The sequence below is a fragment of the Callithrix jacchus genome, chromosome 7 (assembly GCF_049354715.1).
Source record: "Callithrix jacchus isolate 240 chromosome 7, calJac240_pri, whole genome shotgun sequence".
In the NCBI taxonomy this organism is placed as follows: Eukaryota; Metazoa; Chordata; class Mammalia; order Primates; family Cebidae; genus Callithrix; species Callithrix jacchus.
The window spans coordinates 135,693,466-135,706,640 of NC_133508.1; the positions used below are offsets into that span (position 1 = coordinate 135,693,466).

General features: G+C 37.2%; 1 protein-coding gene across 4 annotated transcripts in view; it reads right to left on the minus strand.

Annotated features, from left to right (window-relative positions):
• The window catches only part of DPYD (dihydropyrimidine dehydrogenase), an 895,784-nt gene that overhangs the window by 685,096 nt on the left and 197,513 nt on the right, over window positions 1–13,175 (minus strand). The window contains exon 3 of one of the 4 annotated variants that reach the window (XM_035252230.3): window positions 7,715–7,795. The exons of the other annotated variants lie outside the window; for them this stretch is intronic. The gene's annotated coding sequence lies outside the window, so the exon portion shown is untranslated. The remainder of the gene's footprint in view (window positions 1–7,714; window positions 7,796–13,175) is intronic. 4 annotated transcript variants of the gene reach the window in all.

Genomic DNA, 13,175 nt, shown 5'->3' on the forward strand with positions numbered 1-13,175 from the left:
CTAAACACCAAAAGCAATGACAACAAAAGCCAAAATAGACAAATGGGATCTAGTTAAACTCCAGAGCTTCTACATAGCAAAGGAAACAATCATTAGAGTGAACCGGCAATCAACAGAATGGTAAAAAATTTTTCTAACCTACCCATCTGACAAAGGGCTAATATCCAGAATCTACAAAAAAACTTAAACAAATTTATAAGAAAAACAAAACAACAACAAAAAACAACCCCATCAAAAAGTTGGCAAAGGATATGAACAGATACTTCTCAAAAGAAGACATTAATGCAGCCAACAGACATATAAAAAAAAGCTCATCATCACTGGTCATGAGAGAAATGCAAATCATAAACACATTGAGATACCATCTCACACCAGTTAGAATGGCGATCATTAAAAAATCTGGAGACAACAGATGCTGGAGAGGATGTGGAGAAATAGAAACACTTTACATTGTTGGTGGGAGTGTAAATTAGTTCAACCATTGTGGAAGACAGTGTGGCAATTCCTCAAAGATCTAGAAACAGAAATACCATTTGACCCAGCAATCCCATTACTGGGTATATACCCAAAGGATTATAAATCCTTCTACTATAAAGACACATGCACATGTATGTTCATGTTCACAATAGCAGGAACCAATCCAAATGCCCATCAATGATAAACAGGATAAAGAAAATGTGGCACATATACACCATGGAATACTATGCAACCATAAAAAAGGGTGAGTTCATGTCCTTTGCAGGGACATGGATTAAGCTGGAAACCATCATTCTCAGCAAACTAACACAAGAACAGATAACCAAACACACATGCTCTCACTCATAAGTGGATGTTAAACAATGAGAACACATGGACACAGGGAGGGGAACATCACACACCGGGGCCTGTTGGGGGATGGGAAGGTATGGGAGGGATAGCAGCGGGTTGGGGGATAGGGGAGGGATGACATTAGGAGAAATATCTAATGTAGATGACGGCGTTACGGATGCAGTAAACCGCCATGGCATGTGTATACCTATGTAACAATCCTGCACGATCTGCACATATACCCCAGAACTTAAAGTATAAAATAATCACTTTAATTATTTTTAAATTGTAATATTTACTATTTTTTACATTGTATTAGATACTAACTAAAAAGAGTAGAATAAAGTAGTGTATTATGATTTAAAAAAAAGAATAGCATCTTGAAGTAAGTAAATGTCTCAATATCTTAGCTGCCTAGGTATAACTGAACGATAGAAATCATTCAACTCTAAATTATTAAAAGGTTCTGTGTTCTAAGTTCTGTGCTGGCAAATGGGAGGACTTACTGGAACCTACATAGAAGACAATGACTTAATATACTGGACATACTTCATGGAGAGGGCTTTCAAAATATGTATGTATATACATATTTGGCAGGGCACAGTGGCTCATGCCTATAACCTTAACTCTTTGGGAGAATCACTTGAGCACAGGGTTCCAGATCAGCCTGAGCAACATAGCAAGACCCTGTCTCTACTAAAAAAGAAAGAAAAAAGAAAAAAGAAAGAAATTAGCCAAGCATAGTGCCTCTACTTGTAGTCTCAGCTACTCTACAGGATGAGGCAGGAAGATTGCTTGAGCCCAGAAGGTTAAGGCTGCCGTGAGCTTTGATTGTACTCCAGCCTAGATGACAGAGTGAGAATGCTGTCTCTAAAAACTATGTATTTTTAAAATTTGAGATGGAGTCTCTCTCTGTTGCCCAGACTAGACTGCATTGGTGCCATCTCAGCTCACTGCAACCTTTGCCTCCTGGGTTCCAGCAATTCTCATGCCTCAATCTCCCAAGTACTTGAGATCACAGGCATGTACCACCATGCCTGGCCAATTTTTATATTTTTAGTAGAGACTTCCACCATGTTGGCCAGGCTGGTATCAAACTCCTGACCTCAGGCAATCCGCCCTCATCGGCCTCCCCAAAGTGCTGGGATTATAGGTGTGAGCCACTGCACCTGGCTTAAAAAAGATTTGTGTGTGTGTGTGTGTGTGTGTGTGTGTAGTCTTTTTTCTTTAAAAGTGCAACATTGACTGCCATTGTTATGAGGATGAAATAACACATTTGGAAAGCAATGGCAATATATGAATTGCTTTCCTCTTAGAACTGTTAGTTTCATGTATGGCGTATATACAAGTTTACTTAGAAGTTTTATTCCATAAAAATGGTGCCACTATCCTTTTTTCAAAAATAAAAAGTAAACCTACTTCACACACACACACACACACATATTAAATTTAAATATTCATTCATTTTACTTAGCTAAATATATGTTGATTATGCCAAGTGAAAGGATAATTTATTCAGCACTAACTTTTTTCTAAAGTTTTAATGCAATCCTCATGATCTTTTTAAAATCCTATCTGATGATGACATTCTTTGTAAGGGGAGAATCTTGGCACAAGATAATCTCTGAGCCTCGGCTTCTATTGCATTCCCACAGCTAGAGCTGCAACACCTGCCCAATGTTAGAACTCTGCTCATAGTTCCATGGGTACGTCATTTTCACACTGTGCACTCCACATGCTCATCCCTCACATGAAGAGCTGCACTTCAAATTTCCATTAGAACTCAGCTCACATGTCTCCTGTGGAACCCCCTGGCTATCATGCTTGGAGCCATTCTGATCTCTTATAGCACCCTGTGGGTTCCTTTATCAAAGCAATTATCACATTGGACTCTAACAGCTGATTCACTTTTCTAGTCTATCTTCTATTTCCTCCTCCAGTGAGAAAATGGTTGGGTTCATTTGTCTTTGAGGTGAGTCTACTTGGAAATAGATCAATTTTGAATTCAGATGAAAAACCAGAATTTCGGCACTAACTCAGTTATTCTACAGTTAATGTTTGAGAAAAATTATTTTTAACTTATTCTTCAAATTTATGTAAATAACAGATCTTTACAATTTAAATACTATATTTTATGTATTTATTACATATTTATGTAAGGGGTTACTATATTCTAGCACTGTTCTATGTGTTTTACAAATGTCAACTCATTTAATTTTCATTATCACTCAGTGAGGTACATATAAATATTAACTCCTATCTTTACAAAAACCTAATGAGATAGATACTGTTGTTATTTTCATTCTAAAGAAAAAGATATTAAGGTACAAAATTTGCTCCTCGATTTAGGTTTGAAATATTTTAATGCCTATTTGTATGATCCTGGTAATCATCAAGAAGTTAATCAAGATCTCCTAAAAGTCTATAATTCTGATTCTCTCTGTCACTTCCTCAGAGCAGTGTATGGTGACATCAGGGCTTGCCTCACAGCTTGAGAAAGGCAGATTCAGGACTCTTGCCCAGGTCTGGCTTGCTCAACAGACCAGCCTGTGGGGTTTAATCATTTCATTTCTGCAATAGTTCTCGTAATGATAGTCAGTAATCCCAGAGAACTTGAGAAAGTTTCCTGAAAAAACACATTAAAACCATGCATATAATAGTCATTACTATATAATTTATAGGTGACTGATTTTAGAAAAAAGTTAACAAAACCTCCTTATTTATTTACTAGGAATCCAGCAACAATACTTGCAGATCATGTCGTTATTTACAAAGCATTTTCTCATATGTAAATTACCTATAGAAACCAGTAAGATTAATTTTTCCAGTAGAAATACTAGACATAATAAAAGTAATTAGAAACAATATGTATAACTATCAGAAATACAAGGCATAATAGATAAAATAAAAATACACATATGGTAGATAAATTAAAAACACATATCCAACATGTATAATCATGACCCTAAACTAATTATGTCCATATCTAGCATCTGGAATATTATATAACATAACAAAAAAGTAGCTCAGATTGACTACGCATGGTGGTTCAGGCCTGTAATCCCAGCACTTTGGGAGGCTGAGGCAGGCAAATCACAAGGTCAGGAGTTTGAACATGATGAAACCCAGTTCACCCAGGAATTTCAACATGGTGGAAACCCAGTCTCTACTAAAATACAAAAGTTAGTAAGGCATTGTGTCAGGTGCCTGTAATCACAACTACTCAGGAGGCTGAGGCAGGAGAATCACTTGAACCCTCGAGAGAGGGGTTTGCAGTGAGCCGAGACCGTGCCATTGCACTCCAGCCTGGGCGACAGAGCAAAACTTGGTCTCAACAAAAAAGTAGCTCAGATCAAAATTGCCCCACTAAAACTATTGGGCGGACCACTATAACCTCACCAAGGTTTTGTATGAAATGGCTTAAGACATTAAATGCCTAAGAATCAATGCTGAGGTTGCGCATGAAGACTGTGTGGAAATTTCAGGAAATTAATGAATATGGGTGAAAAACAGAACATAATATAAATGTTTAATCTTCTCAATTTAATTCCTATCTTAAGGTAGACCAAATTTTCAGGCAATGGCACTGCTTGGAAAATGAACTAATATAGAGATGATCTATTCATTAACGGAAGATTTTTTTGAGAAAATTAGCCTAAAAGCTAAAGTGGTCAGAAACAATATCTTGAAAAAAGTCATTAAAATTAGCTGCCTACAACTTAATATGATTTAAACTCAAAAAACAGAAAAATAAAAAAGCTAAAGGCAAATAATATATATATTTATAAAAATGGAAAATTCCCTCCACTATGCTCCTAATGAGATGCACAGAAGCACCAACAATGCTGTCACAGTACATCTCATGCTCCATGAAATTTAAGAAAGCTGAATGAAGAATTTGAGCGAAGGTAATTGTACTTAAATGTGTTTGTGTTCTGCGGAATCTTAACATATTTGTGCTGTTCTTTCATTCTTTCTTTCCTTCCTTCGTTTAATAAACAAACATCTATACAGCACTGACTACTTTCTTGAGATTTTGCTAGATGCTGGAGATAACAGGATGAATAAGGCATAGGTTCTGCCCTCAAGAATCTCACAGAGGTGGAGTCAGATAAATAAATGCTCAACCTCAGAATATGTAGAGGTGGGGTAATACAAAGATAAGAGATACAGAGTGTGTATGCTTTTTCCTCAATACAAACCCAAGTTTAGAGGTGCACTCATTTGCTCACTCCTCTATCTTCAAAGCCTAGCATAATGTTAAAGATACAATGACCGTTCAGTTTTCATTTGTTCACTAACTGAATGGGGTATATATTTGTTTCTTGAGGGAGAATGAGAGAGAGAGAGAGAGAGAGAGAGAGAGAGAGAGAGAGAGAGTCTTGAAGAAGACACATTATGTGAAGAATTGAATGCATTTGTCACTATCCTACTAAAAGCAGCACAGGTTGTAGGACAATTCTCTGGATGGCCTTGCACCAACGCAATTCTCCCCTCTTTCTTGCTTGTAGGAAAGAATAATTATAACATGTGCTATGAATGCAGAATAACTATAGCATGTGCTATGAATGCAGCATCCTGACCTATGAAGGGACAAGCTAGAAAAGATCAAGCTCTGTTCTAGTCTCCCCTAGAGACAGAGTCCTTCAACACTTTAGCCCAATATGTCGTATGATTCCAGGGAATAAAATCGAGGGCAGGCTGCTTCCCTGAGTCCCTCAGCTGTGATGCCAGTGTGATACTCACATTAGTGATATAATCCACACTTGGGCAACTTCCCTAAACTTGGAGGACTGGCTCACGAGTCTTAGGCTCCTGTTTTCCCTTACTGTCTGTAAGTAATAAACCTACTTCATGCAACTTGTTGCATATAACCATGTTTTGTCTCACCAGACTCAGACAAGCTGGTAACTAGTGCAAGGTGAATCTGCTTCACAGAGCTCTGCCCAACTACATTGAATTCACCCGCACTGTAAACAAATCATCCCTTCTTTCAACTGATCTCTCTTCTTTTATCCATACACTATATATCTGGTACCTACTGGAACACAGTATCATAAAAAGCAACACAGTTTAGTGGATTCTGGATTTAAATGAAGCTCTATTATTAGCTTTGTGATCTTGGGAAAGTTATTTAAATCCTTTGTGCCCCAGTTTCCTCATCTAAATTGCTAATTATAGTCTAGACATCATACCATTATGGGGAGGATTAAATAAATAATACATGTGGAACATTTGGAACAGTTCCTGCCATTAATGAGTGCTCAATAATGTAAATCATTGCTGTAAATTATTTGTATCATGATCTAGGAACAATGGAGAATACAATGTAGGAAATTAGCACTGTTTTTTAAGAGCTATTGGGAAGCATAGAGTTATGGTGAAAACTGTAGAACAGTGACTATCACATAGGTTACTGTGAAAATAAATGAGATATTTATGACAAGCACCAAAAACATCATGTTTATAGTAGCTGCTCAATAAATGTTACCTAGAAAACATGATGAAAAATGTCCTAATCTTCCAAGTCTATCAAGGGGGGACACAGAAGTGAAGTAGTATCACGGTGAATAAAAACAAACTGAGTAACCAAAGAGATCGAGAATAAAAATTGTAAATGCCATAGGCATCCATTAGGATTATAATGAAAGCAGCAGCCATACACAGAGGCAAACGTAAACTGATCTCCACAGATAACCCACTTGCACGATCGGTTACATCACACAATAAGTTGGCAATCATTATCTTATTTCTCCAAGTGACCTCTTCTTTAGTTCACTATTAATGGTTTTAATGGGATTGCTTCAGTAACCACTTCTGTATCTGGGTAGTGTAGATAAATTTTTATGTCAACAGTGAAAAAAATTATTGAAGCCGAGGGTGGTAGGAGCAGGCAGGGAGGCAAACGAATTGCCCTTTGTCAAGGGAAGATCTCTGACAGAAGTTTGATTTTTTGCCTCCTTTATTCCTCACATCTAAAATGGATATTTTTCCAAAACATGAACACCTCCCATATGATAAGATGATACTAAAGTTTCTGCTTTAATTAAAAAGAGAGAAAAAGAAGAGAAACTTATTTTAAAACAATATTACAGAATTAATTTTTCTTATATGCCACCTTTTCATTAAGCTGTGAAATTTCTCACCTGCTCCCTACTTGGTATTTTTTTAAGGTGAACTTTTCAGAGCAACCCCACAGAGAGGAAATTGCTTTGCAAGCTAGGAAGATATTAATCTATTCTCCCAGCATCATGGCTGCATAAATCCTTTTTTATTGAAGAGGTGTTGTTAAAGTTCTATATATAAGACGACAGTTCAGTATTGATTTTGGTAATGCTGATACAAAAGCAGTATTTTCAGTTAAACATGCTATATGCTTTCAATTTTCCTGCCTTTGCTTTTGCTTTTCCCTCAATACTAAATGTGTGACTGCTCATTTCCACTCTCTTTCTGGGCATCCTTCAAGACACAGCATTAGGTGGCATCTCCTCTTGAGAAGCTTTCCTCAACTACCCTACACTCCTCCTAAAGGTTATTCTTTTCCTTCTTCATATCTCAACATTTTTCAAACTATAAAATAATTATTTTTAAGTTAACTGTATCCCCAAATAGCCTCATCGGGCTCAGGAGGACATTCATTCATTCAATAAATGTTGTTTGAGTACCTGTTTGGTCCAAGGCCAAGAGAAAATGATGGCAAGTAAAACAGAGACAAATTCTTTATTTCTGCAACTTAGAATTAAACAAATGAACAAACAAACATTGCATTGTAGACTAAGTTTAAATTATGATAATGTAACACAATGAGATGAGGGGATCAGGAAAGTCTTCCTGCTAAGTCAGGAATAAGCAAGAGTTAGCCAGGGTAAGGAGATGAGTGAAAGAGGCAGAAGAGAAGTGCAAATACCATGAGATGGCAGGAGGCCCAGCATTCGGAGGCTTTGAAAGAAGGCCCTGGTGACTGAATCAGGAGGTAGGTCCGGTGAGGCTGACGAGGGCAAGGAAAATGCTAGGTTAGTCTTGGATTTTCAGCAGCTATACCAGGTGTTCAGCAAATGTTTTTGAATGAATAAATGATAATAACAACAAAGATAACTATGCCATGGCTCGATTTTTGAGGGTATGCGTTCCTATCATGAAAAAACTGAAATTTTAGAAGGTAATTTACCTCCCATTACTATAAATAGGAATATTTTTGCCTTGTTAAGACTTTCCCCTTTCTGTGTACTTAAAAATAATTTGGAGAGCTATAATTCAGTATTAAATACAGAATATAAAATATTTATGATGCAAGTAACTAGAAAAACAAACATCTTACATACATCAGCTTCTAGGGGAAGTATTCATAATATGTAGAAAGTTTCCCTGTGGATACAAGGGGATGTAAACCACACAATCTCTTTAGGAAAAAATGATCATCATTTTCCACATAGTGTTACCAAGTGAACACCCAGTAAGGCAGCTTGGCACGAACAATTTCTTTTGTCAGCAATACTGAAATCCCATAATACGAAGTGACTGAGAAATGGAGCACCTGCCCCTGATTGATTATCTCATTTATAGACATCTCCCATCACAAAACACGTCAGTCATGAGGCGATCAAAGATATCCAAAAATAAACTTTTGGGGGAAGACAAATTAGAGAATCTAACCCATAACTGTCCTGCTGCATTGAAATAACACTGGGCAAATAGTGCTTTCTTGCTGTTATTCCATTATCAACAAATTATATGCACCTGAACAACCTACTTAACTTTAGCTAAGTGAAACCTTAGTTTTCTTACCTATGAGGAATGGGTGAATGATAGGTGGTCTATAAAGTGCCTTATAACACCAAAGAGCCATGACCCCAAGAGCTTTTCATGTGTATCACAAATGTTATCAGATTATGAGTGCAAAATACTAAAACAAACAAAAAACCCCATAGTTTCATTTCAGGGGGAAGTTGACAGTCACCAAAATTTTAAACTCCAAATGTTTTTTTAGAAGAGAGAAATTAATCTTTCAATAAGTAGAACATAGTTGAGGCCTCTCTGAAAATTTCATTAGCAATGAAACCCTTATTTTACATGCATACAAATGTTCACTGCAGCACTGTTTACAATAGTAAAGACTTGGAACCAACCCAAATGCCCATCGAAGATGGACAGGACAGGGAAAATGTGGCACATACAGGCCATGGAATACTATGCAGCCATAAAAAAAGATGAGTTCATGTCCTTTGTAGGGACATGGGTGAATATTCACGAATATTCCATTATTCTCAGCAAACTGACACAAGCAAACACTGCATGTTCTCATTCATAGGCGGGTGTTGAACAATGAGAACACATGGACATGGGTAGGGGAGCATCACACACTGGGGTCTGTTGAGGGGAAGTAGGGGAGGGACAGAAGGGGTGGGGAGTTGGGGAGGCATAACATGGGGAGAAATGCCAGATATAGGTGATAAGGAGGAAGGCAGCAAACCACATTGCCATGTGTGTACCTATGCAACAATATTACATGTTCTTCACATGTACCCCAAAACCTAAAATGCAATAAAATATATATTTTTTTAAAAAGTCAAAAAATAATCAGAAGACAACATATGCTAGAGAGGATGTGGAGAAATAGGAATGCTTTTACACTGTTGGTGGGAGTGTAAATTAGTTCAACCATTGTGGAAGACAGTGTGGGGATTCCTCTAGAATCAGTAATACCATTTGACCCAGCAATCCCATTACTGGGTATGTACCCAAATGATTGTAATTCATTCTATTATAAAGATACATGCACACATATGTTTATTGTGGCACTGTTCACAATAGCAAAGACTCGGAAACAATGCAAATGCCCATCAATGATAGACAGGATAAAGAAAATGTGGCACATATACACCACGGAATACTATGCAGCCATAAAAAAGGATGAGTTCATGTTCTTTGCAAGGACATGGATGAAGCTGGAAACTATCATTCTCAGAAAATTGACACAAGAACTGATAATTCAACACTGCATGTTCTCACCCATAAGTGGGTGTTGAACAATGAGAACACATGGAAACTGGGAGGGGAACATCACACACTGGAGCCTGTCGGGGGTTGGGGGGATAGGGGAGGGATAGAAGGAGGTGGGGGGATTGAGGAGAGACAGCATTAGGAGAAATACCTAATGTAGATGATGGGGTGAGGGATGCAGCAAACCACCATGGCACGTTTATACCTGTGTAACAAACCTGCATGATCTGCACATGTACCCCAGAACTTAAAGTATAATAAATTTTGTTTTAAAAGAAACAAACAAAAAAGAAACCTTTATTTTAAAAAGAATGTGAAGAACTTGAATGAAATCCAATCCACAGCAGTAAAAATGGTAAAATATTTGACAACCCTAATCTGGCCCAAAATATTTGGCTACATTAAATGATTAGGATATAGAATGTTTCCAATTTCTCCACCCTGTATTTCTTGGCAGTCCGGCTAGCAAAATTTTGGAATAAGTCCTTAAGAGAGTTATTTAAGTTCATTTTTGAGAATCAGGCACTGACCTTCCTATGGTCAGCAATTTCCCATTTATTTCTATCCCTATCAGGTCATTTTAGCCTCCTGCACAGGAAACATAAGGCTCCTTTCTAGAAAGTATAAGACAGAATAGCCAAAAGAACACTGGGTCTGGAGCCAGAAAATATGAGTTTATACCCTGTCACTTCTACTTGGAGGCTGCAGGGCTTGGCTAAGCCACCCAATCTTTCTAATTTTCTCCATTTGGGAAATGAGATAATATTTACCTTAGAAACATAAGAATCTAATAAAGTACACAAAGTGTTGGGGCACAAGCAGCTATTCAAGACATAATTATTTATTCACTTACACATGGTTTGTCCATTCCACTGACACCTTACCTGTAGTGTACTTCTGTGGGACTAAATTTTTTGGCTTGTGTTTGCTTACTTGCTGCCCAGTCTGTATGCCAGTGTTATTGCATCCTACCAAAACAGAGGTTTGCTGCATTGGCGTTCAGAAATATTTCACTAAATATCTTAATGTTCTAAAAGCCAAGGGCATTTGTGGACTAATCATTAGGTCAGATTTTTTATTCCTGTTGTCCTACTTCCCTCTCTGTTTTTGGTTAATGCTTCTTAGAATTGCTAAAATCTAGGCTTTTGAGTCTTTACTGCCCATTTAGCTTTAAGTATTACACTTGCCTACTCTTAGGTGATCCAACAAATTTATCCATAAGGCTGTTTCTAACCTCACAACTATTTTAAATATTTCTTTTTCCTGCTAGCTGTCAAGTTATACAACATAACAGTGGAAAATAGCACTTACCTAAACTAACATTGAAATACTTATCTTAAAAGACAAGAATATTTTTATTATTGTGTAGAAACCAGTAAATACTGATATTTTTTTAAAACTGTGCTTTGTTATGAATATTTGTAAGACAAATAAATATTACATTGTATTGCCACCTTCTACAATCTTTTATGTATTTTTTGTTTTCCTAAATTGATATACTGTTACTCAAGACATAATTCTGATTTAATTCATTTGCTTTAACAATTAGATATTTATTTATTTATCAAGCATTTCCTAGACACTTACAATGGGACTATACTATGCACCAGAGTTTCAAAGATTAACATTAACAGAATGTGATCCATAACTTTACACAATAACCATATTATTGGACAGCAAATATTTAAATATCGCATTATGGATATATGGAATGTGATGAACTGACAGCGTGTGTAAAACACTCTACAAACATGAAGAAAGGAATGGGAAGAAACAAGAGAAATGTCCCATGGAAAGTGGCTTTTGAGATGAGCCTTAAAAAATGATATCTTTGACAGAGAATGGAAGAAGGCAATTTGGTGGAAGAAGCAGAATGAGCAGAGGCAGAACATAAAAGTACATAAAGCATTCAGGGAAAATCTGTTCCTCAGAAGAGTTAAGATAACAGATACCTGAGAGAGGGCATCTGGAATGAAATTCTAGTCTGTATTGGAACTCAGTTTTACTAGTCCTCTAAGATTTTGGCTAACGTGACATTGTAAAATTTGGATTAGAAGCCCATCTTTATTCCAAATATACAGCACTACTTGAATCTCTTTCACACACATACACAAACACACCCCACATATATACAGTTGATCCTCCCATATCAGTGGGTTTCACAACTGCAGATTCAACAAATTGTAAAACAAAATATTCAAAAATAAATTCCAAAAATAAAAAAACAACAATACAACAATAAAAATAACAGCCTTAAATGTTCATGTCCCTTTTAGGGGCATGGATGAATCTGGAAACCATCATTCTCAGCAAACTGACACAAGAACAGAAAAACCAAACACCACATGTTCCCACTCATAGATGGGTATTAAACACTGAGAACACAGGGAGGGGAACATCACACACTGGGTGTGTTGCAGGGTGGGGGCAAGCGAGGGACAGCATGGGGTGGGGAGGTTGGAGAGGGATAACATGGGGAGAAATGTCAGATGTAGGTGATGAGGGGATGGAGGCAGCAAACTACATTGCCATCGGTATACCTATGCAACAATCCTGCACGATCTGCACATGTACCCCAGAATCTAAGTACAACAACAAAAAAAGAAAAAAGAACAAATAAATGTTACGATATAGCATAGCAGCTATTTACATATGTATGTACATTGTTTTAGGTATATGAGTAATCTAGAGATGATTTAAAGTATACAGGACGATGTGTGAGGATGTGTGCAAGTAACATGCAATTATTAAACCATTTTATATCAAGGACTTGAACATCAGCTGATTTCAATATTACTGGGGGTCCTGGAACACTGGTGGATGACTATCATGTCAAAGTACAGAGGCCACGTAAAGAACAACTGATATACTTCAAGGATTAGAGAAGAAACAAAGATACAGGGTAGCAAGTACAACTGAAGCTACAGGTCTGAAGTGCTCCAGGTTCTGAAGCAAGAAGAGATAGCCTAGAATGAACTCCTCTGGTGTAAATGAGACCAAATGTGTCCTGCCTTAGGTGAGGGACTATAGTTAAACTCCTTGCTCAAAATCACAGGCCAGGTGGATAGGACTGATCTTCCCAGGCAAGAGGTTAGAACATACAAAATGATATAAAACTGTATGCCAAAGAGAAAAGAGGAACCCAATATAGATGTAGCTTGAATCTAAGATGTATGTCCAGCTCCTCCTTGTGTGGTTTCCACAGATAAAACATCAACACAATATCAATATGGGATTACTCCCAGGGACACTACTATAAGACATGATTCTACATCAGGTGCCTTAAAGTCCATGTTGAGGCAATCATGGAGTTGTTAGATGGGAGGGAAGGAGTTCATCAAGATAAAAACAAATAAAGAGAGCAATCA